General features: G+C 38.7%; 1 protein-coding gene and 1 long non-coding RNA gene across 7 annotated transcripts in view; one reads left to right on the top strand and one right to left on the bottom strand.

The window, feature by feature from the left end:
* Nucleotides 1-23,926, bottom strand: part of RHOBTB1 (Rho related BTB domain containing 1) — a 123,931-nt gene extending 100,005 nt beyond the window's left edge. For 4 of the 5 annotated variants that reach the window (XM_058671029.1, XM_058671026.1, XM_058671030.1 and 1 more), the window contains exons 1-3: nt 23,785-23,926; nt 17,556-17,705; nt 10,377-10,477 (exon numbers count right to left, since the gene is read on the bottom strand). The gene's annotated coding sequence lies outside the window, so the exon portion shown is untranslated. Of the gene's footprint in view, nt 1-10,376; nt 10,478-17,555; nt 17,706-23,429; nt 23,576-23,784 lie in introns of those variants that run through there. The other variant, XM_058671027.1, reaches the window with a different exon arrangement.
* Nucleotides 23,182-26,732, top strand: part of LOC131481622 (uncharacterized) — a 340,971-nt gene continuing 337,420 nt past the window's right edge. For both annotated transcript variants that reach the window (XR_009246453.1, XR_009246454.1), the window contains exons 1-2: nt 23,182-23,332; nt 26,465-26,637. This is a non-coding gene — a long non-coding RNA (uncharacterized LOC131481622). The remainder of the gene's footprint in view (nt 23,333-26,464; nt 26,638-26,732) is intronic.

Raw genomic sequence — 26,732 nt, forward strand, 5'->3', positions numbered from 1 at the left:
GTGATCCAGCCACCTAGTAAGTCTGGGAATAAGCTGGAAGGTGTAAGGCTGACACTCAATGCTGTAACATGCTAAGGCCATCTTGTCCCTCCAGGGACACATTTGTTAGATGATCCAGGACTTAAGTTCCTGGGTCAGGGTCTTCTTATCCTATCAAGTGCCTAGAAGGACACTTCCATCTTTACCATTTTGAAATTCCTCTTTCTATACCTTCACTACTGAATAACTCAACTTGTGATGCACAGGAGTGCTTACTCATAACAACTTTAGAGTTCAATGTATACCATATGCTGAAATTTCAGGCTGAAATACTATTTATTAGCTTGCATACAAATGCAAGGTAATAATTGTGTAAATGCAGTGCTGACTTTATCTAGAAACAAACCTCAGTTTTAGCTTTAGCCATTCTGAAAACCATGAACGCTGATTGCATGTAACTTACCTCTTTAAAGCGAGCATGCTGTTTCTATTTAGCATTAACATTATTTTCCATTTTCTCCTTAAAAGCAGCCTGTTTCAAAATATTTCTTTTTTTAATATGCTACAACGCTGGGCCTTTGAAATATTTCTTTTTGGCAAAAGCTAACAGAATTACATATAAAGATGACAATCGACGAAAACAGAAATCCCACAACAATGAGTTTGGGATTACAAGACTTGAGAACCTGGGAATCAATCCCAGTCCAATATTCACAGCAAAGTGACACTCACATGTGTCTCATGCTTTTTGAGGGCATGGTAGAGGAAGAGGAGGGGGAAGCTGATCTTCTCTGACTTTCTGTTGGTTCAACTCTTTGTGATACTTACAGTTTCCACGTAAATTCACTAAGGACAAAGAAGTCTCTGGTGAAAACGATGCTTCTAGTTGGAAGCTTCCATTATGGGTCAAGCACACGTATGTGAGAAGAAGAAATGCTACTGAAAAAGTCTCAGACTGTGGAGAGCTTAGGAGTAGAAGGTAGTAGAACTGTGACATGTAAGGAAAGCTATAATGGAATTGTGTTTGGATATTAGTGAGATATTACAAAGAATGAAATTTTTATATTTCACACATTTGAGATACGCTCTAATGTTTGAAGCGTTTCTTTTTAATTATATATGTTTTTTTTTTTAAAAAAATAAGATCATTTCTTTTTTTAAAATAAGAAGGCTAAACTATTCCTATTTATAAATATAATATAAAAGTCTCTATTACATGAGCATAATCCCCACTGTGCAGGCCTGGATTATGTATCTAACTCAGAGCTAGGAAACTGCAAACTGGAGTAGAGACGCCTGTTTTTTCTTTCATAACTGACTCCTAAGCAAGACGGCTAGGAAGAAGATTTCAGTGACGTTTCTCTGAAATAAAACTCCTTACTAAAAAAATCTGTTTTTATAAACCTTTATGCCTTAAGTAGATGCTGTCTAATGGACTCAACAGAAAATAACACAGATGAAAAAATATTACATAATAGTATATTGTCTGGTTGGTCAATGTTATGTAAGGAGTTTCGTATTGCATCATGCACAAAGTTTTAATAATAATACAAAATTTTTCATTAAGTTTTTATTAGAGCATTTTCTATATTAATAAATACTTCCTGGCTTCGGAAATGCATTTGAAATTTGAAAGAGTTTCTGGATTATGAAAGAGTTTAGATCCTTGGCACATGCAATGCGTTCTAAATCATTTCCCTTTGACAGGTAATGCACCAATATTTGGACTTTATCAGAAGCTTTTGAATATAAAACTAGGGCAGGGATGCTTTGTAACAACATTTTAAACATCTTAGTTCTATGGCTACATTTCAGTGGCCTTAAGATGTGTACATGATCAAGAACTACATATTATAAATAATCACAAAAGGAAAGAATATTTCGAATCATTTTAACAATTTTGACAGAACGGAATGAACTCTTGGGTGCTTCAGTCACATTGTAAGATTAAAGTAGCAGAATGATGTTAGAGGAGTGCTTGCTGGGTTACGGCTCTGGAAATATGTTGAGAACCTTGAATACTAGGTGTCACACACATTGGGAGAAGGGTTTTGCTTACAGGTCAACAGACTGCCATCGGAAGAATCAATATCAACTACTGTAGGGAATGTTGTCCTTTTTATTAATCCTAGAATACCACTTGCATGGGATCAGTTATACATCTCCATCTAAGCCTCCAAAGCAACCAATTCACTGAGGCAAAAAAAAAAAAAAAAAAAAAAAAAAAAAGAGAGAGCGAGAGAAAGAAAAAAAGAAAGAAAGAAGGAAAGGAAGAGAGATGAAGGCACAAAGAAAAAGAAGCAAGCAACATACTACCACTGTATATTATTCCACAGATATAATGATCAGACAATAATGATCAAGTCTGTTTATTTTTCCACTCTTATCAAATGTAATTATAAATTACTGTACTTTGTATTCCCAACTCTGAAATTCCCAATATATCTTCTCTGCGTCACTACCCAGGTGCCACATGGTCATTTTTATAGGAAAGCCATTTCTCATGCACACGAAACAGAGCACTGGGAGTGTGCAGATGAGTGGGGAAGGATGGCTGATTTAAATACCAGAATTCAGAATTTACTATGGACTTAACATCTCTGAGTTAATGTTTCGTTAACTGCTGGTGGCTGCTTTATTGCCTTTAAAACATGCATTTATAATTGGATACTGTAAGGCTTTGCAGGCAAAATAAATACCAACTCACACTAAAATAAATACTGTGCATGATGAAGTTCATGTAGACATAAATTAATCATTTACCAGTTAACCAATATGCACAGTAAAGAAATAGATCACTTATTATATAAAGTGATTATAAAGGTTGCCTCATCTATAAAATGAGAAAATAAAATGCTGATATATTTTACAACAGTGCTGTGAGGAAAAATATATAAAATTATTGCTAAGCAATTTATAATCCATAAAATGCAGTATGAACATTAAATTAATAATATTTGTACTAATTCAGATTCAACACCCTTTGCATTAAATATATTTTTTTGCCTATTGAAGCATACTCAGAACCAAGCTGAGCCTTTTTTATTTAATTTTTAATGATGTCTTCAGAATTCTGCAAAGCAGAAGTTATTTGCTGTGTTAAAAATATTTCAGTGGCTTACTCCCACTCCCACTAGCTTCAAGAAAGTTCTTGGGTGTTTCAAACCCCAGTCTCATTTTTAAAGTTGTCTCCCAAAGGATTTTATGTCTTTCATTTGCACAAACATAGCAGTTATGAAGGGAATGTGGATTTGAATCTTTTAATCAAGTGCAAGTTATTAACATGCTCTGAGCTTTGTTTCATTCTCAATTATAGATTGAGATAGGAAAGTAGCATTAACATGGCAGTGGGGTTGGCAGGTGTGTTGAGTCTCTGCATATTGCATCAAGCTCACCTGCAGTATTACCGCTCCTGTGCTGGGACAGCAGCATGGCTGTGAATCAGCAGCCAGGTCTCAAGGTCATCCTACGGCTCAAAGTGTCATGGGCCTCCCAGATAAATCAAGCTCCTGTTTCTCAGCTTGCATCCAGAAATGCCATTCAAGGGCACAAGGGAGAACTAAGCAATATAGAACATGATTCCTTTATTCTTCATCCTCTTCCTTTTATCCCCCTTTTTATAGTCTTATTATTTAGAAGACCTGCTTGTGCAGAACCTGTACTCCACTCAGCACATTTTTAACAATGCCAACTTTCTTTTGACTCCCAAAGATAAAACATATCAGACATTTCTCCACTCATTTCCTTTTACAGAGACCATTAATACAGAAATACCCCCTCTTCTTGCACTACGAGGTGATAAATGGCTGGTTGGAGATGTCTGAAATACGGCCAAAACTCTTCCATGTATCATATGTCACCAGCCACAATAAACAGTGATTAATCCTTGGTCATGAACTGTATTTATGGCTTTCTTATCATCAGGAGGTAGGTATTTTTGTGAATCAGGTTTAAGGCCCTAATATTTATAGTAGGAGCATATATGCTAGGATAAGTGTGCTAGGTTCAGAGGAAATTAATCCTTGTGTTTAACTATTTGTGGAACTTGGCATTTCCATCTATGTCTACCTCTTCTAGCATTAGGATTTACTCAAGAGTATTTGATCGGGAAATCATCAGTCAATTCAACATTTTGGTGACATCAGTTTTCTTGTACAGTAGGAAAAATAAGAGAAAGAAATATGGCTATAATACAAATTTGTCCCAGCTAAAGCTTCTCAGTGGTCAAAAGGAAGCACAAGCAAACTGCTCACTCTGTCTCCTAAATCTAACACAGGATAGTGGGGCTTACCCAAGGGACAATAATAAAGGCAGAGCACCATAATATTCAACTAATGGAAACCAAATTAAGACTTTGTGGGAGAAGGAACAAGGTCAATCAGAGTGAAATTCTACTTTAATTCAATTTAATATTTACAAAAGTGCATACCAGAGACTAGAGTAGGTGCTTAGGATATACAAGTCAAAACTAACAAAACATCACTGCCATCATGCAGTCTGTGTCCTAAGGGAAGCAGATGGGCTGTAAACATGACTAAATTGTATTATTTATTAGAAGGAGGCGAGTATCTTTGTGAGGGGAGAATTAAATCAGGGGAATGGAAACAGGAAGTGAGGACAAAGATTGTATTTTTCAGAAGGGTGGTGAGCAAAGGTCTTATTGAGATGACATTTGAACAAAGATTTGAGGAAGTTGAGAAAGCAAATTATGTGGATTCACAGAGGAATAATCAGAGAAAACAGTGCACAGGCCCTGATGTTGACAGCCCTCTAAGCAGGCACACACCAGGGAACCAGGACTGAGAGGTCATGGTTGGCTCACTCTGCAGGACACATGGAGCCACTGGAGGGTTTCTAGGTAAACAGCAAAATGATTTGGCTTACACTTCACTGTAGAGAGTGTAGGGGGCAAAAGTGGAATGAAAGAAATCAATTACATTAATTAAAACTGATAGTTCAACTGTCCTAAGTTAATGAATATGAGCCAGGAATTAATGAGAGACAACAGTTCAAAAGCAAATGTAAATACATTGAAGTTGCAACCACACATAGTTAAGACTGGCTGGAGGACAGAATTCAATCAAAATTTATTTCCACATCATCAAGTGTTGAGTCTACATATATTTATAACTAAAGTTATGGACATGTGATGAAAAGTAAGTACTAAGGTTTGGGAATGCCAAGCATCTATTGTTAAGGAATAGACTAAAAGCTCTGGGTTGCGGAATTAAACAAGTGCCTCGTATGAGGTGGAGATGGTCCTCTCAGGCATCTTTCTGCCCTTTGAAGGCAGGGACGTGGAAGCAGTTAAAGCACACCTCCAAGAACAATGAAGGGCATGAGATCTGCATAACTGAAAGTGTACTTTAAAACGTAAGAATGGTGGAAACAAACACAAAGTTGAGTCTACTCTACAGATTAGAGAAATTGGAAAAACAAAAATAGTGATGAAAGATAAATTTAGCCTTCTTATAAGGGTACTTCCAAAAGCTTATGACAAAGGGAATTACACGTTTATTCTGGTGTTAAAAATTGGAAATCCACACATACCAGGAGTCTTCAAAACATTCCCAAAAAGCAAGCATGGTAAAAAACTTCATGGGTAGTACTTCCTGGTCATCATAATGATTGGGTTGTGCAGCAGCTCCCTTCCATCTTGGAGCTCTTCCGGCTTACAGCAAATTGGAGCCGAAAAAGCGTCAAAATTCACTACAGGGGCTCCTACTGACAGTACCATTTTCTTCTCCAAAGTAGGTTACAACATTTACCTGGGGAAATTTCTACTATAATTAGGTGCTAATTAAAAACTGGATTATCAACTATATTAAAATATGTCAGAAAGATGTGTATGTCATTCATTTCTTAATTTCAGAAATTTGACTTCTCCTTACAGAAATTCTCACTAGGAAATTCCAGGTGTTATATGTCAATTTTCTTTTTTTTTTTTTCTTGCTTTTTAAAAGATTTTTTTAAATAGTGGCGAAGAATGCGAGAGAGAGAGGAAAAAGAGAGGAAAAGAGAGAGAGCGAGAGATAGAAAGAACTCTTCAGTTTGCTGGTTCATTCTCCAAATGCCCTCAATAGCTGTGGCTGAGGCCAGAGTAAGACCAGGAGCCTAGAACTCCATCCAGGTCTTCCTTGTGGGAGACGCGGGGACAAGTACTTCGGCCACCACCCACTGTCTTCCTAACACATTTAGCAGGGAGCTGGTTTGGAAGCAGAGCAGCTGGGACTTGTCATAACACTGGCTCCTAGTTTTCTTCTTTTCTTGAGGTAGTGGGTATAATTTCAACTTCTTTTGTTAATAAAAGTACCTGCATACCATCATTATCACTCTCTATCATGAGAACAGAAGGCGCTGATAACAACCTGAAAATAATTAAAGAACCACTGAAAGATGACTTCAGAGTTAAGGCACCCATAATGAAGAAAATAGTAACTGCTACCATTCAGTCATTGCTAACGCTTGGCAAATGCTTTATGTCAATTAATTCTGCCAACAACACTGTGAGGTAATTTTACATACATTAGACAGATGAGACATGTAAACTCAGAGAAGTCAAGTGAATTAGTCAAGGTCACACAGCTTGAGGGTGATAAGGCTGAAACGGAAATTCAGGACTCTTGGACCTTAAAACTCTTAGATTAAGCAAGGCGTTTCCTGCCTTAAGACAGTTTAAGTTAAAACTGTTTTTTGACATTCAACTGGCTTTGAAGTTGGTAATATTCCTGTATCAAATAACCTACTAATTAGGATCTTTTATTAACCAGGAGATCCTAGTTTCCAGCCAATTGCCCAAACATCTGCTTATTTTATACAGTGAAAGCATGATCACCTGATAATTCCTGATGCTTTACTAACCACAGAAGTTAAAAAGTAATAGCTACCTGCTGCTGTTGGTTACTTTTTATTTGTCTTTTTCTATTTTCTTCCATTTCTGAGAAAACACACATTAAGTAGTGTTCCGTGAACTTTGGTATCATCCTGCCCATGAGCCAACTAGACTAGTCAAGTATTAAGTGGATCAGTGTACTTGTAAAGATAGCTAAAAATCGGTCACCCCAAGCAGATGACTTAGCAGTCAGGCATGGTGAATTGTGCTGAGCTGGCTTAACTGAATCACTGAATTGCTTTTGGTACGCAGGATTCTATAGTAATAGTTTTGAGGGCCTACTGTGTATTAGGCACTGCACTCATTACATATATTGCTTCCCTTTATTGCATGACTCTACAATTGTAGGAGGCTGTGCTGTACATCTAAGAATGCTTAGCAGAGTCCCTGGTCTCTACTCACTTGCTACTGGTCACATACATAGCCCATCCCTCTTCATTCTGAGAGCCAAAGCAATCTAAGTCAGTGCTGTGTCTCCTGTTAGGCCAAGTTAACTCTACCGAGAACCTTCAATTCACTTCCTTAAAAACTCCAGGATGTCACTATTATCGCAGTAACAGTATTTGAGGAAACTGTCTCAAGGGATTTAAGCCAAATGTCTGAAGTCTACAGATAGTTACAGAACCAGAAGGCATGTTAATTGCCTCACTCTCAAACACTGTTACACTATGAATTTTATCTGCTCTTCTTTCCTCACCTTTAAGTCTTATGTCACAGCATGGGGATGGAACAGTGGGAAGGAAGGGAGGTACATATGACATATTGCACATAACTTTTATTTTTCAGTGGCCTTTTATTTGACAGATTAATTTCATCTTAATACAAATTCGGGAAACTAATGAAAAAAAATTGCAAGTGTTAGATGGTCTATTCTCAGGGTTCCTGAATCTGTCTGATTTAATTTTAGCCAATTAGTTTGCCATTATGGAGGAATATTACATTGCGAATCAATATTATGCTAAACACTAATATGTTATTCAGTATTAAAAATTTATACAGATAATAATACAAGTACTTTATCTTTACTTTCTCTAAATGAGAAGAAATGTTTCCTTAGGGCAATCCTAGCAACAAAGAAAATGATGTCTTTTTAGGAGGCTATTGATATTAGATTTTACATAGATCATTGCTTAAACGAATCAGTAAGATTTAATTGAATGAAATTTGTTTGTTTTCTCATAAGATGTATGAGTTTTTCAGGATACCAAAGATTGCTTTTCTTTTTATACCTACAATATAATTCCACATTAATAAAAGCACACTATTACCTAGTGGAGCTAAAAAGGAAAAAAGTGTCATACTTCAGATGATTATAGAATATCATATATACTCTTTTATGATTCAGATAGAATGTGAGACTGGAATTTGTACCTATTTACAAAATGTGTCTTTTTTGCAAAAGGGAATACAATTAAATACACTCTTGACTAGATGAGCATTCAAAAGGTACAAAGAGATAGTTTAATTACGCATGATTCCAAAGCTTTGTCCTTTTCCAGTATCTGATCTTGTCATGCTTTGGACTTTAAGCCTGCACCCATCCGCATGGAGCATTGGGACCCTCATCCACTCTGGCCTGCTCCTCTGCGTCTTTTACTCTCCTCACTTCAGCACTTTATTCACACACTTAAGATTTTCACCATTTGGATCTAATGTAGACATTTACAAAAATTCATATGTTAATTTTCAACTTCTCAAATGTTTAAAAAATCAAGAAACTGTATTTATATAGCCTCTCTAACTTTGTGAATTACACTCTGTTTTAAGTACATATTAAGTTGGACTATTTTTGTTTCATATTTCATATTTTTGTAATATTCCAATTCTCTGGAAAGACCAATAAGTTAAAATCCATGTGCCTTGAAAAGGTTGTTTGATTTGAAAGGCCTTTTAGATGTTAAAAACTGACATGCAAAATCATAATATTAAAAAAAAATCACTGAATAAATTAGACTAATGGATATAATTCAGGATAGTGATCACCATTACAAATAGAAAACTTTAAAAAATAAGTATTTGGTGGGTTGAGTTTTCGAAAATATTGATATCAGAAGTACATTATGCATATAGCTATTCTGAAAGTTCCTTTCAAATGAAAAACTGATGCATTGATGAAAGGTATTATTACATGAACATATTTGAATCTAGCATATGAAAAAAGGACTTGAGAATTTGAAATGTGTGCATAAAACATAAATGGATTTCATTAATGAAACTTGTAAGACAGAAGTTCTTCAAATAAGCAATTACTTTGGGGACTAATAGTGTCAATGGGATCATGATTCATTAGCACAAATACCCATATTGAGAGAAAGATCAACAAAGTTTTGTTCTCTAAGTTATTTATCCACTCATGGTAGTATCTTATTAACTTGGGACTTCAATACAATACATTTATTTAAAGTTTTTTGATAATTTGCTCATAAACTGGACTGATGTTTACTTGTACTTTGTAAACAGTTTATTCATAGTTAGATAATACATGGTATTTTATACATTTATTTTCAGTCTTAACGTACACTTCTTAGATGCAAAATAAACAATTTTCAAGGAACCCCAGGCATTTTACAAGCTCCAACATATATCCAATCTATATGCTAATAACATGTTCATATGATTTATTATAACAGGTCTCCTAAGGACTTCAACATTGTAATGTTTTGTGGAAGTTGCTTTATGCAGTTAAAGGTAATAAAAGCCACATTTGTTTAAAAGTAATCCATAATTCAGCACTGCCGCAAATTCAGATATGCCCACCTCCCTAATTCACTGGAATAAATGAAATTTTAAAATACTCACAGCTGCCTATAGAGATTTTTCTTTTAAATATGCATTAGACTATATAAACATACCAAAAAAAAAAGCCAAGCTACAATGTGAAACGAAAAGTAACAAATGATTTTAGGAGTAAACAAAAGAAAGTCAACTGTCCATTCTAAACCATCATGAGTCCTTCAGACACAGGACCCTGGGGGGAGGGGAATCTCAATAACCCCAGTCGTTTTTTTTCCAAAAGCTGATTTTGTTCACTTGGGATAATTCTAGTTCTAATCACTTGTGGAGCAATAATACATTCTTCCAATTAAAGGCAGTCATTACGCAGGCCAGACGGCACAGATGCTTCCAGCCAGGGCATTTGGGAGGAAGAAAAGCACTGCTCAGCAACTTGCCATTTCTAAATCATCCTTGTCTGGGTCCATGATTTTCCTGAGTGCACATGCCAATTTTTTGTATAAAATTCTGTAGAAAATGGTTAGAAGAGCTGCCATAGTCATCCAAATTCATAAATGTGTTGGGATACTTCAAATTTTAAATTTAGAAAGTCCAACTAGTGAGCTAAGACATGGACCCTTTTAATGTTTTTATGAAATATTTTGGAGACAAACCATTATATTATACATAAGCTGCACCAAAACACTGAAAGTATTTCATTTCTTTGTTATACATTGTAAGAAAATTATAAAAGGGAAAGCCCACTCTGTTATCCAAATTAATAATTACTCACCACATGAATGGGGAAACAGAGCTTCAATTCCATTTTCATAATTTAATCAAGAATGCTTGATGAAGAGGCCCTTTTCATGTACTGCTTGATTGTTATAAAACCTAGGAAGGAGATACAAGCATGAAATGTCTCATCATCAAGAAGGAAGAACACAACTTAAACAATATTTAATTTCTTATTTCAGTGATTATTTCTCATCAGTACAAAAGCTATCTGAGTTAACTATGTGCCATTTATAAATCCTTGTACAAATTCTAGCTGCTCAGAAAAAAAAAGTATGCTTAACTGACTATTGCCTCTGAAGATCAAGTACCTGGGGTTGAATCCAACTCGTAAGATTCATTGGAGTGAACTTGAAGTTCTTAATCTCACCAAGGCTCATTTCCCTTACCTCCCAGGGGAAAGTGACAGTATGAGCTAATCGAAGGGAACTTTACTCATGATAAGATCAGATGTGTGAAAAGACATTTAGTTTACTGCAAAGATATTTATTTATTTGTTTTACAACTTTATTTATTTTAATTGGAAAGGCAGATTTACAGAGATAAAAAGAGAAAGATCCTATATCTCCTGGTTCACCCCGGAAGTGGCCCCAAGCCAGAGCTGAGCTGATCCAAAGCCAGGAGCCAGGAGCTAGCAGCTTCCTCCAAATTTCCCATGCAGGTGCAGGATACCACGGTTTTGGACCATCCTCTACTGCTGGATGGGAAGTGGAACATCCGAGACATGAATCGGTACTCATATGGGATCCCAGCACCTTCAAGGTGAGGATTTAGGTACTGAGCCATCATGCTGGGACCATATATACTTATTTGTTCTGATTCTTTATCTTTGAAATTGGAGGTAGATTCAAAAGATTAATTAAATCCCATATTGGTGTACTTAGGTTTAACTCCTGTCCCAGATTCTAATTCCAGTTTTCTATAAATGTTTGGGAGACAATAGTGAGTGCTCAGGCTGGGTATCTGCCATTGATGTACATGAACCCAGATTTAATTTCTGGCTCCTGGCTGCAGCCTGGCTCCAACCTGGCTATTGGGACATTTGGAAAGTGGACCAGTGAATGGAAGATATCTCTTGTTTTGTTTCAGTGTGTCTTCATTTTCCTCCCTTCCAAATAAGTGAAAGTAAATACATGAAGACTTTAAAAAAGAAAATAAGGTTCAGAGTAAAAATAAAGAATAAATAAAAAAGCAAAAATAAAAATAAAGGAAGTATATATATATAAAAGTATTTTGGGTAGTTAATGAAAAATTGAATTAAAAATAAGTCTAATATAAACATGGAAACCATGACTAATTCAAATGAAAGTTTTTCATAAAACATATTTTTCATGTGTATATTTTCAAATACATACTTTCCACTAACTTTCCTAAAATGCCTCATGTGTATGCTACCAGTGTTAGTAAATACAGTTCAAATGATTGAAATTATAATTTGGTTTTGAATTTCTTGTTAAGTCAGGTAAAAGTAAGATATTATGTCGTTATTAGGAGAAAGTACATCATATCTGCAAAGAAACCAAGCACTTTATACTCCTGTTATGAAAATCATAGAAATTTTTTTCCGTTTAAGCATGATATAAGGGATCTGGCATTGTGGTACAAAAAGTCGAGCCAACTCCTGCGATGCCAGCATCCCATAGCTGACAGAGTGTTAGTTCAAGTCCGTACTATTCCACTTCTGATAATGTGTCTGAGAAAGAGAACGACTGCCTACGTGCTTGGGGTCCCTGCCATCCAGTCAGGAGGCTTGCATGTACTTCTGGGCTCCTGGGGTCAGCCTAACCCAGTTCTAGTTATTTCAGCCATTTTAGCAGTGAACAGTAGACAGGGGCTCTCTCCTGTTTCTCCTCATTCCATTAATCTTTCATATATATAGGATAAGTTTAAAAAAGCATGATATAAACAATATTGAGAAAATGGATCATTTTTATTACCAAGACTTGTTACCTAATATTAAATATGAAGGGCAAAACATCCTCCTCTCTTGAATCAGTTTTCTTTCTGTACCTAAAATTAATGGTGCTGTCACTCCTCTTGGTTTGATTGTTTGGTGTAAATCTTCCTTTTGCTATTCCATCACTGCATCTATCCACAATATACACACTCAGGATTCCTTGCACTCAAAAATATGTATTTCCCATTTTTAGGTCCTAAGCATTGCTATAATCCAGAACATCTGGGCCATCTCCCATTCATCTTCCACCAGCTGCTGTCTCCCAAGCAGGCGAAGGTCTCCCTCTGATGTATTCCCTATTTCCAGGCTCCATCATTTTCCTGCTTTTTAGATGATCCCAGTCTTGTTCCTAAACTTTCTGTTTCTAACCCCACTGCTTGAAAGCTTCTACCAGTTCTCAACAGATCCCTATGGGGTCCTGTTGAAAGGTTTTTTACAAAGCTTTCCAAGAACTACATATACTTGATCTTAACCAAAAGGCCAAGAAGTGATTACCAGAACTGTAATTAATAAATTTATCACATTCTACACAACTTCTCAGGTCATACTGTCTCCCTTGCTATCCTTTGCCTTCAAGGTATGATTTCCTGCCCTCTACTCCTTGGTTTGTAGCCTTCTCCTTCCTGAAATGTTCATTTTTAAACATCCAGGTGAAATCTCACCTCCTTCAGGGATCCTGCTAAATCCTCGAGTAAGAATTCACTGTATACTCCTCTACAAACCTGGACTCATTAACTATACTCTTATGTTGCATTTATGGGCTTTATTTTGAGCATTCATAGATCCAGGAGAGTACTTGCTCTCAAAATTTTTAAGGTGCCTAAGGAAAACCTGTTTATTCACATTTTTAATTCCCATGGAGGTAATGTTCATTGTTTAAGTGTTGTGAGTACTCTAAAAATAATTTTAAAAAGTCGAAGTAGCACACTAAAGGTCTGAACATAGGATTAGGGGTTCAGAGTGAGAAAATACTTTTCTGAATAATCACGGACAAGAGAAAGACTTTCCAGATTTGGAAGACAAAAGGAATGAAGGGAAACAAAAAGACTGTAAGGGCAAGCACAGGTATATGTGTTATTTTTTGCACCCTCTCTTTTCAAACACAATTTTTTTTGCTTTGTGAACTGGACTAAAGCATATTCCTTGATATGGTTAAAGAAACTTTCATGTTATTCTCTTTTTCTACCACTGGACTGGAGTAGTTCACCTTGCATTCTGTTCTCCATACCCTAGTGCCTCCCTACCACCTTTCACATCACCCATGTTCTCTCTAGCTAGGGGAATTTTGTTAGATTCTTCAGGCATTCCCAATCAATTTGACTCCTGGGCATCATGTGGATCTTATTTTTCAGAACTCTGTATCTTTTGAAGGACTTCGAACAGTTCCAATTTTATACTTATTGGTGTCACTGCATTCTAGCATTGTTTGACACAGAACAGGTAATCAACAAACATGACTCAATTGAAAGTATGAGTGTATGAAGTAAGTATGCAAATAGAGATACGGTGAGAAAAATTCACTCATAGCCTAGAGCTTTAAAAAACCCCAATGCTACACACAGTGTGATCAGTCATAAGAGCATTGAGAATTCTGATGGATTACTAGGAGGGCTTTTATGAAACTCATATTCAGTAGTCAGTAGCAGGTAGATGGAGATGATAGGGATTCTTTAAGTGAAAAAATTCACATCAGGAGAAGTTACTTTTTTTAACCACATAAGGGATGTATTAAGATATGGAAGCTATGGTTTCTAACCCTACTTTTACCCATTTTTGCCTCTTCATATATTAGACTACAGCCTATAAGGTGAGGAAGGAAAAAGAAAGAGGGAAAGGAGAGAAGAGATTTCAAAATATTTAGTCTCTGGATCGTGGAGATTCTGCTGGAGATGTCTTTTTATATCCTAGCTTCTAAAATCTCAATCATTAACTGTAATATAATTGTCTCTGCTTCCATATGGTGAAAGAATTCTAGCATCTGTATTAAGATCTCAATAAATATGCAAAAAGTAAAATGTTGCCTAAGATGTTTTCCCTCATTTACCTTTAAACTACAACTCATCACCCCCCTCATGAAGCACAAATTTTGTAAATTAGAATAGCATCAATTATTTTTTGTAGTTATTAAAGTTACAGCATGCCATAGTAAAATAAGAAATATCCTCTGATTTTGATTTGACACAAAGCAAGAGAAACCCTTGAAGAAATCTCTTTCAGGATGACAAATAAAGCTGTCAATATGATCCATTCATAGCCCCTTTGAGAATGCCACAAATCTACAGAATGTTCTCAGAACCTGGTTATTGTATTTGTTCTGTCAAAGAGGAATGGTGCAGAAAGAAGTCCCTAATGTTCTCTTATCCAAGGAAAATAAGGGGTAGGTGGAACCACTTGTGTTCATCAATGTCATAGGTGCATGCTCCTTTAAGTCGGGAAAGAGAGCTCCAAATGGTTGCTTGCTGTGTAAGGTTGGAAAAGGCGAAGGGAGTGGTGGGAGGTGTCACTGCTTAGTGAGGTAAAAAGAGGGGCTGTAAAAAAATAGGGATGCCCCTTTTATCTTCACCATTGCCCTCCCCAGCCCAGGTCCTACCTTACTGGCTTAATGAGGCCTCTTTCCAAAGGTCTATTGCTAACAAAAATTACAGTAAGCCATAAATCTAAATTATCTACCTCAAAGTGTTAGTTTTGAGGACTATTTTTTATGGATTATTTCAATCACAGGTATGGGAGCATATGCCAAAAGGAAACACAAGCTCTCTATTCCTTATCACTATACTCAAGCTTCCCTCTTTTAAGAAAGCTGCTTTCTATTAAGATGCATATACATGCATTCATGTGTAAGCACATATAAAATATGACCCTCCACAAGGCATAACTGATTTTTTTCCTCCTTTGCACTAGCTGCTAAAAAACTGAGAATAAAATTTGTTACTATCTCCTAGCAAGACTGTTGAATTTCAGCACATAAATTTTCAGGATGAATCTCTCTCCTGGCTCTATCTTATGCTCTTAGCATTATTTTTTCCTTGGAATCATTTTTTTTTCTTACCTATTTGGAATACATTTTAAATTGCTGTGCAGTATGTATTTTTATTAGCCTTTCTTGGTAAGCCTTAAATCCCTTCCAGCAGATAAATAAAATATATTATATTGATGGGTAGTCTTTTTTCTCTTATGGAGGGTGCCACATTTTTTTCAGGTGACACACAATTGATTACCATAGATGTACAAACATTAACATACTGTTACTGTTAGTAATTAATTTTTGATACTTCACCAAATAGCATAATTAGATTTTCTTAATATTTATGCTACACATTTAGAGCTCAATTTCTTAGGATGAGATCCATAGCATCTCAAACCATATGCCCAAAACTGTGCATGCAAATTTTTATTAAGGAGGATTTTCAAAAAGTTAACCCAATTCTGAAAGATGAATATAAATTAAAAAAAATCCAAACACTACTGCTTTGCAGTAAATAACCCTTAGGCCTAAGCTTGACTTTCACATATCCAACAAACCGACAGAATCTTTCTTGAATACCTAGTCCTGCAATAGATGCTGGAGAAACAACCACTGGCCACCTGACCCCTGAAGCTTTAGGATAGCTCCCATCAGGTGAGAGTGAGGGTGAACAAGAAGAATAAGGTGAAGTATTCAGAGCAGCAGTAAATAAAATCAAATGATGTCTTAGAAAGTGAGGTTAGACGGTCAACAAAATCTCTCTGAGGAGGTGACATCCCATGCAAGATTTCAGGGAAGGGAGTCCTAGGGAGAAGGATCAACCAACACAGGGCCGCAGAGGAGATAGGCTGAATCTAGTCCAACTCTTTCAGAAAATATGAAGGGAAGGGACTTGTATTATGGCACCGTGGGTTAAGTCGCCACTTGTGACACTGGCATCCCATATCCGAGTGCTGTGCTGAGTTGCTGGGTATTCTGCTTTTGATATGGTTTCTTGCTAAGGTGTTTAGGAAGGCAACAGATGGCAGGCCAAGTACCTGCCTCCGCACCCACCCCCCACCTGTGTGGACCTGCCTCAGGCCCCATTGCTGCAGGCACTTGGGGTATGAACCACTGCATGGAAAAACAATCTAAACATTCTCTCACACTTTCTGTGCCTTTCAAATAAATAAATCTCAGAACATTTTGGATGGTAGCTCTCTGATACATGCTATCAATACGGCAGTTATAAAATCTCTGCATCAACTTTCAGATTGAGATTTTTAAATATATCCAATCTAGAAAACATGCAATCATTCTGCCAGTCTGTTTTTCATTTCCCCCAAAGCATTCACGTAGGCTGTAGGAGGCTCCTCTGCCTTCACTAATAGTAGAAGCAGTAGTATATCATGTCATTTAGGTAGCATTAATTGAACAGGTATGCATTCTTATATACCATGGTAAATACAACTTCATTTTTAATCTTCTCTATGACTCAAATATTATCTTATATTGTTATTCCAAGTTCATGAGATGAGGACTCACAGAAGTTGCTTATGTCAGAGACCTCCTGGCTTGTAAATGGAGGATCGGGTTCAGGTCTGTCGACTCTGAAGTTCTGGCTCTCTATTGCACTAGTTCTTTTCCTTTTATATGTTCTCATTCCTATCCTACATATCAGTAAAGACAGTTTTCCAATACAAGTGGGATGTATACTACCTATATCTGTTAGAACATAAGGCTTCCCACCATTCAGATTTCCTTTTTTCACCAGCCCAATTTCTCAGTATTCCATGCTACATATTACTCTCAGGGCCTAAGGGAACTTCCTTCCTCTCAAAGCTTCAGAAATTTCCCCACTGAGAGCCCAGTTGAGTTCTACCACTCAAAAAGCCTTAATGTGAATTTGACTTTACCAAGTCAACTTCTAGACTTCTCCTGCCCCATCATGTGAAGAGTCTGCTAGTGCTGTCTACACTGTGGGTGACTGGTATCTCAAGGAGATGTCAGCAGCCTGGTACCCACAAAAGAGATGAGGATTCCTTGCAAGTATGTCTTTTTCTCAGGGTCATCCTAACAGTTTTCATCAGTTTCTCAAAGTTAAACAACCATCCAGCCTCTCCAAGTTCTGGATATTGATGTCACTGAGTGCTATACTCCCTGAAGACTATTGCCGGATTTAGCATAAAATAAACCGCTGGGAGGGAGGGGTAGGGGACAGGTGCTGGCACAATGTTTGACATAGTTTGAAATGCTCATATCCCATATTGGAGTACCTGGATTTGAGTCCCAGCTTCCTTCCAATGCTGGTTTCTTGCTTGGAGGCAATGGTGATGGCTCGGGTTATTGGGTCCTTGCAACCCACATGGGAAATCTAGACTGAGTTCCTGGCTTCAACTAGACTGATCTGCGGCTGTTGTAGACATCTGAGGAGTGAATCAGAAGACAAGTGATTTCTCTCTGTCCGCATTTCAATTAAATAAATAAATAAAAATTAAAACAAAAATTATATGGTGTCTATTCATTCCTGAAGCATGGAATGTATATTTTAAATTCAGACTTAACTGAGCATCTTGTAATTCCACTTGATCTTGGTCAAAAGGCCGAAAAGCAATAGAACTTTGTCATTGACCTGCAAATTTGTCCCTTATTATTTCATAAATGCTAATCTCTCTGTTATACAAAATGCAACAGTTTAGAACAAGGAACTTCATTATTTACTCAAAGAACTTAACACTCAATTCTGATGCTAATGACTAACTTATTTTTGTATGCAATAGAAACATTTTGGAAATTCTTGATTTGGAGTTAGTAACAAACCCTGTGGCTATAGTATGATATGTAATGTAACATGCACAGTTTTTACTACAATGAAACTGATGTCTATTGCTATGGCTTGCACGTGCATTGTTCCCCAAAGGTTTATGTGTGAGATGCTTGGTCTCCAAGGCAGTTATATTAGAAGGTGGGGTCTGGTAAGAGATCCTTGGGGTGCTGCCTCTCAGAAAGGATTAAGACATTTTCTTACATCCTAACATGCTGATTATTTCTGGAGAGAGCGTTGTTACAAAAGAAGTATTTCTGGCTCTTCTCTTTGTCTTGTTTCCCGTTTGACATTTGTGACCATTTGCTGCCATTGACATGTGGACTGATATGTCAGAGACTAAAGGGCTTGCATCACAACTAAGCCGATTCAAGTGTCATGCCCTTGAGCCTTCAAAGGTATGAGCTGAAAAAAACTTCTTATCTTCATCAGTTAGTCTGTCTCAGGTGTGCTATTATTGTAATAAAAAGTTGATCAATACATCATTCTTGGGAAGGCAATTTTGATCACCACTGCTCTCTGCTAGATTCAAACACATTGAATTCTCCCCAAATATCTATTTTTAAAAAGTCTTTTTAGGGGTAACATGGGAAAAATAAAAACATGCCCAAATTATTCTTGACCTCAAATAGAAATCTTCAGATCATCTGACTGGAAAATTTCCAAAAATGCAACTGTCTGAAAGTAATCATAGGCCTGTACGTTTAATACTAGACAGAAGGACTCCATGCAATTTGAGATTTTAAAAAGCCTTTCACATGAGCTTGACTCCTCTAAAACATAAGAACTGCTTGTTTATGAGATGTAGTACTTCAGCAAGGATTCCTCTTTATGTTGGAAAAGTTATCCTCTAAGTCCTTGAAGATAAGCCACCAAAACTTCAGAGTTGAAAATATCGATCATCATTTAAATGTATCTTGAATCTATTACACTACTGTTAAATGCTCAGCACTGTAAATTTTCCGTTTGAAGCTTCCAAGCATTTAAAGAGAATTGGTAAACTAATGATAACCATTAAGAGGCTGCTTGATGGATCATTAAAATAGTAAATGACTCACTTACGTTTATACAGGCCAGAAGAAATTTAAAAACAGACTATTCGTGTAGGATGTTCTACAGCTCCTATCTACGATTGATCTGAGCAACCTAAGGCTTTTTGTGCTTTATGAAAGACAACAACACTGTCCAAAGCTACGTCAACATGTCCCTGTCAACATGCAATAGGGTTATATAACCTTGTGGGTGGACTCACAAGGGTTTTGGTCTCTGGGTAAACGGAAGTCAGAAGGCTTAGGTTCTAAGATTTTTTTGTATAATTCATTTATATTTATCGGAAAGGTAGATTTACGGAGAGAGGGAAATACAGAGAAAAAGATTTTTCATCTACTGGTTCACTCCCCAAATGGCCGCAAGGGTTGGAGCTAAGCTTATCTGAAACCAGGAGGCAGAAGCTTCTTGGTCTCCCACCATGGGGACAGGATCCCACGGGCTTGGGCCATCCTTGGCTGCTTTCCCAGGTCATAAGCAGGGAGCTGGATAGAAAGTATAAGCTTTTTGGTTGGTATTTTTGGAACTTCAGTTTCCATCAATCACATGGCTGATCTCCTGAGTGTCTTCTGCACCCAAGTTTCTGATATCATTTTGCTGTTTGTTCTCTGTTATCAGATATAGGGGTTGCATAATGTGCTGTGTGTCCATTTGTCCTATGGGCCTGAGGCTGCCCTGCTGTCTCCATTATTGCACTCAGATCTACATTCATAATTTAGACTCATTCTAATGGTATAAGATCAATAGTGCTTCATTTGGGTTATCTCAAGGAAATGCCAATGTGTTAGTCATTCATGCATGCTCTTTATGAGAGAGCATTCATTCAAAACACGCTGATTGACTTACAACAATGCATCCTTCAATACCACCAGTAGGTTTAGAAATAAAACAGTGAAATAGGTGAAATGCACTCTGGTTTTATGTAGCCTACATTTAGATGAGGAAGCAGGGAATGGATAAGAAGACTGAAAACAACAACCACATATAACTGAAATATAAACAAAATAACTTGAGAGTTCCCTAAGGGTAGGCTGAGATGGAGAATAACCACAGGACGTTCAGAAAAAAGCCTCCTGGAGAAGGTGAGGCTTACTCAGACCAGAAGGAAGAAAAGAAGATAAACAGGCTGTGGGGTGTGGAGAAATGGGCAGGGCAGGGGAAAGCATATTCTGGAATCCTGTGGGAGGAATAGCTTATCTGTTTGGCAAACACAATTCTGGAACAGTTCCTTCCATCTCTGAAAGATAATTTAATCTAAAACTAGAGGAAAGAAACCAGAGGCCCAGCATCAAATGACCAGTGACTGATTGGGAGAACTCTTTGGCGCATCAGTCCAGAATGTGAATTGTGAGTTAGAAATTACCATGTGGCACAACATGCCAGATGGCCTTGATTCTAATCCAGGCTATTTTACTCATAAACTACTTGTTTTTTGGCACAAGAGCTTCCTTGAGTCTCAGTTTCTTTTTATACGAAATACATACTGCATCAAGCTGCCATTGGGATTCAATGAGCTAATGTGACACAAGGCCCAGGTATCTTATAGTGGCCCAGTAAGTGCAAGCTCTTACTTTTTACCTAATGCACTTTCACTCATGCCACACTGTTGGCAAGTTGAGACAAAACAAGGCAGAGGTTAAGTAGCTGGAGTAAAGGAGGAATGGTGGCAGCCGGGCATTCTAGAATATTTGGCTGAGGTCTACTTAGCAGCTGTCCTTCTGAGAGGCCTTAAGCAAAGGGAGAAGAGACTTCTGGAATAGAAAAATGTCCAGAAAAAAAAATTGACAACTTCTTGGTTTTGCTTACAGCTTACCCTGCTAGTAGAAAATCCAGGGTTGTCTCACTAAAACAGAAAAGACTACCATACACATGTTTACACTTAAAAATTAGCATGGAAAACAAGTTTTGCTTGAGGATATTGGTAAATAAAATAGCACACAGCACAGCCTATTATTAATAACATGCCAAGACAGCATTGTGGCATTGTAACTGCTGCTATGACACCAACATTCCATAGGGTTCCAGTTCATTTTCCAGCTGCTTCACTTCCAATTCAGTTTCCTGCTAATGACCTGGGAAAAGCAGTGGGAAATGGCCTAACGTGTTTTTTTTTTTTAATATTTATTTTATTTTTATTGGAAAGTCAGATATACAGATAGGAGGAGAGACAGAGAGGAAGATCTTCCCTCTGCTGATTCACTCCTTAGGTGGCTGCAATAGCCAGAGCAGAGCCAATCTGAAGCTGGGAGCCCAGAGCCTCTTCCTGGTCTCCCACACGGGTGCTTGGTCTCAAGGCTTGCCCAGCGTGTTTGAATTTGTTCCACCCAGGCGAGAGAAGAAGCTCCTGGCTCATAGCTGTGGCCTGGTCTGGGCCAGGCCACTGTATTCATCCAGAGAGTGAACCAGCAGAGAAAAGAATTTTCTCCCTTTCTGTCCCCTTCCTTTCCTCCTGTAACTCTTTCAAATAAACTAAAGGAAACTTAAAACAAAACAGGCTAGGAGGAAAACGTTATCATGTCACTGTAGACTCTTAATGACAGAGGTTGCTAAGCTTGAAGAGCAAGCCTATGACACTGAAAGAATAATATACCACAGTAACGATGAAGTTTTTCTTTACTGTCTATGAGCAAAACCACAGAGTGAACTTCAGCTTTAAAACCCCAAGGCGCATATTTCATAGCTTAAAATAGACAGCCACTGTGGACAGCTGTACCTCCAAACCTGCACGCTTTCCTTACAGGACTTCCAAAATGTTAGGGAGTGTGTATCGTTCTGGCACCGGATTAGGGCTGAACAGCTTTTGGTTTTTGAAGCTCATTGGGTCCCTTTTCCCCCAACCATAAGGTAAATGCTATTCCACACATAGCTTTTTTGAAATACTGCTTACTATGATTCTCTGCTGATGCTGCCTTATGGGAGAAATTTTATTTCAAAGTTTCATAGAATGTGAATTGAACTCATTATTTTATTCCAAACTCATTGTTTAATTGACAGGAAACATGCATCTAAACCATCTTGTATGCATGGCAGAGGAAGCTACATAAATTTAACAATGGGTGGATTATTACTATTTAGCATATTTATGGAATTTTAGATTCAGGAAGCATTTTACAAATATTTTATTAGTTAATCCTTACACTTCGGAGTAAGTCTGACAGGTGGTAAACAATGCTTTGGGTTTAAATTGCCAGTATGTGGGAACTTTAACGGCAGGAACAAAAATCACATCATTTTTTTCTCCCTCCCAAATGTGCCTACGGCATATTTTTGATAAGTTTTCGTTCTCAGCAGAGACTAAGGCAGGAAGCCCAGGGAGCCAAACTGCACATCCAAAATGCTAGTAACAAAACCAGAAAGTACAGGGAGCTCTGCTCTGCCCCAGGTCAGGGGGCCCCCAGGAGAGGGCTTGTTCCCAACGTCAAGGTGGTACTACTGGATTCCCGAGAAACCTCCCAGTGTTCTAGCACAGAAAAAGGCACACAGAAATCAACTTTCCTAAAACTACACAGTAAACACAAATTTCAACACTGACACACCTGCTGGACTCAATATTGAATAACATCCCCAGCAATTTATTCTCTAACAAAGCCCAATTAGAATTAAGAGGGGGTTATCTTGATGATAACTATTGTTTTAATTCTCAACACACACACACACACACACACACACACACACTTCCCTGGGAATATACCACAAACTTTAATGAGTCCTCCAACCTACCCCTCCTGCAGCCACCAGAAACTGTTGGAAAGCAGGGCGAAGAAAGCCTGACTGAATCAAAGTCTCCTCATTCTTGACCCCCAACCTTTTCACAGCCCGGGCTTTCAAAGACGACACAAGCAGAGAAACCAATCCCGCCCCACCCGAGGGCAGGACGTGAGGAGCCGCACAAGCTGCGCCTACTTTCATCCGACTACAGCGTGGACAGGTCCCACTCAGGTTCTTATCCTTGCTGGCTGGCTGTGTGACTTTATCCGCCCTTCTAATCCTCCGGGTCCCCTCCCCTGCCCGGGGTGTGCGTGTGCGTACGTGAGGTGGGAGGGCGCCGAGCAGCCCCAAGCCTCCGGGAAGCGAGCCCCCTCAGCGGCGCTGCCGGCCGGCGGTTCAGCGGAAGGTAACCAGGTCACCCCCAAAGGGACGCCTCGAGCCTTCGCTGTCCCGGAGTCGGTGGCTGAGCGCAAGGTAGCCAGAGAGACACCCTCCCGACCCCTCAGCCCAAGGCCCACCAACCCATCGGGAAGCGGACCCGTCCCTCCCTGAGGAGCGGTGGCCGCGCTACCTGAGGACGCTGGAGACTACGGGCGGCGGCTCCGGCGCGGCCGGGCTGCCGAGGCCGGGCGCGGGCTTAGTAAAGCCGGGCCGGAGAGCGGCCGAGCCCGCCCCCGTGTCGCCACCTGGCTCCTGCCCAGGGGCGGGGGCTGCGGCCTCTCCCCGCCCGCGCGGCCTGCCCGGGAGTCATCTGGGTGGCGCCCCGGCAGCCCTGGGCTGTCTCCCCGCCGTCTCCCCGCCGCCTCCCGGCCGCCCGCGGCGCGCCCAGCCTGGGAGCTCGGCTTCCCCCGGCCCCGCAGCCAGGGACACTGTCCTGAGGGTTCCCTCCCAACCCCACTCCCAGAAGAGGCGTCGCTGCCGCTCACCTCAGGGACGCGCCAGGCTCCCCCTTAACACTAACGGAAGCCGAGTCTGAGGAAAGTTTATGGCCGTGTCAAGGGTCAGTTTCTCGACTGGGCGTTCTGGAAACTAGAGCTGGGGACTTCAGGAGCCTGAGTATGGGTTGTGCTGACATCACGAACCGCACATCAACTGGGTGTCATCTGGTGCAGTTTACCTTAAGACTGACCCTCATTACTTTAGCCGTTTGCGCGTTCGGCCTTCAGCGTAGGGACAGCTCAGCCAAAGCCTCGCAGAAACTTTATTTTAAAGCAAAAATCAGTATTAGAAACCAGTACATTCAGTTTAGCCCTACCTCAAGCTATAAGCATGTGACCACTGAAAAATTCAGACCTTCTCATGAGCAAAATGGTCTAGACTGGTTCACTACCATGCATTTCATTTTCCAGAACTTTCCATCTTTTAGCCCTGATATATATATAATTTATATGTATCATTATATATATTATAATATATATATTTTATTTTCCCCTGTAGAGCGAAGGTGAATGCACATATAATGCAGCAAAATCAATCTGAAGAGCTTTTAGAATATTCTGATCCGTAGTCAGACGCGTTATCCATTGCGCCACTGGTTTTTTAACAACCGGTATAAAACTTTATGTGAGACGCAGTCTACAGCAATTGGAAATAAGCTTCTAGAATTGTCTGTAGGTCTTGCTCTTTAGTTTTACCATCTTTGCTTGAGCTTGAATAAGAAAAGATTAATGATAACTATTGTTTTTAGCAGGAAAGATACTTTTCTAAGAATTGTTAAATAGATGAAAGGTTTGGATAGTTATGATGTCAGATCAGGCTAAAACTATTGCTGGAAGAATGTTAACAGGAAACCAGCTGGGAGTACAGGGATCATGGGAACTCTAGTGAATTGGTTTGGTCTAAGTGTAAATTATGTAAGAGATACACCAGAAAACAGAATCTTTATAGTCTTGGCTGAAAGCTAATAAAATTATTTCCTTTTAAATTATCCCATATTCTTTCAATGCTTCTAATAAGATATAATTTCAAGAATACTCAAAGCTTTACTTCTGAGTACTTAAGTGCCTAGCACAATTGTGGTTAAAGTTATACAAGGGTGAACCAGATGGGTACAAGTTGTGCCTCTTAGAAGTTCACATGCTGATGGGAGACAGACAGCTGCTTAACAGATAAGTGCAAAAAATGATTGCTTGCACCTGTGGGAAGTGTGCAGCTATACGGAGAGCTAGGAGAGGACATCCTCCAAGTGGCTTGTCTTTCAGATTCCTTTGTTGATTTGAACCCTAGAATTATTTCGAGCCAGTAGTTCTGGTTTTTGATCATCTGTTGTTCTTTCATATCTCACATTCAATCCATTTAGGTAGCCTGACAGCCTTATCTTCAGAAGGTATTCCAGATGTAAACTTCAGCACTAGCATTTTCCCCCAAACTAGCATTGCTTACTGGGATTTGTGAAAAAGCCTCTAAATTTCTGTTCCTCCACTCTTGGGTCTGTTATCTTTATGGTATCTAGGGTGACTGTTTGAAAGTATATACAGTATGCTAACCCATGCTAATCCTTTGCTCAAGACAAAAATATATAATAAAACTACACTTTCTCGGAACACAGTACAGACTTGCCTTCAAGGCTGTACCTGCTTGCCACTTCACTGTCCTTTCCTCCTTCGTTACTGCCCTCTCCCACACTCTGCCACATTCTGGCTTTTTTCAGAATTTTTCAATGCTCATGTTTCTGCCTCTTGGATGTTGAGCCAGGACTCTTCCTTTATGGCTTTTTATAAAGGTTTTTCCTCACTTACATCAGAAATCTAGTCTCAAGAGTCTCTCTGAGTTCCTGGCCACTGTTTCAAAATAGCCACCTCTCTCAAGCCCCCAACTCTGCTTCCATAATTTTGGTTTCTCTTTGGTTTGTCCTTTTGTGTGTGTGCTACATATGATCATGCACACCTGTACACACACATTTATTGTCTGCTGTTACCCACCTTAGCTTGAGAAAGCAGCTTGGCTATAGTACCAGGCACATAGAAGGCACTCAATAAATATTTGTTGAAAGCAAGCATGCAAATTGATTGCTTTGTGAGTGAATGTTTGCCCTACTCCAAGAATCTTGTTGGAACTCTGACTTAAGGCCTTACACAGTCATTAATGTTCAGTTAGATCAGAATGGTTGGAATCTGGTCAGAAAAGATTAGTATCTTTATTAGATTCACTAGAGAGCTCTTCCCCATGCCTTCACCAAGGAGAGGTAATTTTATCAGGCAGTGAGTAAATGACCACCTGCAAGCCAGGGTGAGGACCCTGACCAGGAACCAAAGGGACTGATACTCTGATTTTGGGCTTCCCAACCTCCAGAACTGTGAGAAAGAAGTTTTTATGGTGTAAGCCGCCCAGTCTAGGATATTTTGCTTTGGGCAGGCTAAGTAGACTAAGACAAAGTACAAAGAATATGAAAATAACAAGGAACTTAGATATAATGTATGCCCAAGACATATCACTAATCACTTTGAGAACCTTAAACTACATGATGTAATGGTGTGACCTTTAACCACTGAGCAGTTCTTTCCAGCACCTCCCAGAATGATGGAGGCTTATCTTGACCTGAAAATAGAATATGTGTTCAAGATGAGCAAGTGTTTTTAAATCATATTTTTTGTTGTTTTTCCTGAGGTTATGAATGGTTGAAGTTCAGAGGAGAAGAAATGATCCAGTCAGCATGGTGAAACATGCTGTTTTCAGAGAAAACCCAAGATCTAAAAGCAGCAGAAGTCCTCCATTGGATTTACATGGAGCTAAGTACCTACCACATGAGTAAGACCTGTTGATGTTCAAGCAGATATGAGGTATCTAGCATGATTTACACTCTTGGCTTACTAACTAGGGCATAAACATTTAAACGTCTACTTGTATTTTTTTTTATTAAGAAGAAACTAATCTA

Source organism: Ochotona princeps, chromosome 13 (genome assembly GCF_030435755.1).
Source record: "Ochotona princeps isolate mOchPri1 chromosome 13, mOchPri1.hap1, whole genome shotgun sequence".
Lineage (NCBI taxonomy): Eukaryota > Metazoa > Chordata > Mammalia > Lagomorpha > Ochotonidae > Ochotona > Ochotona princeps.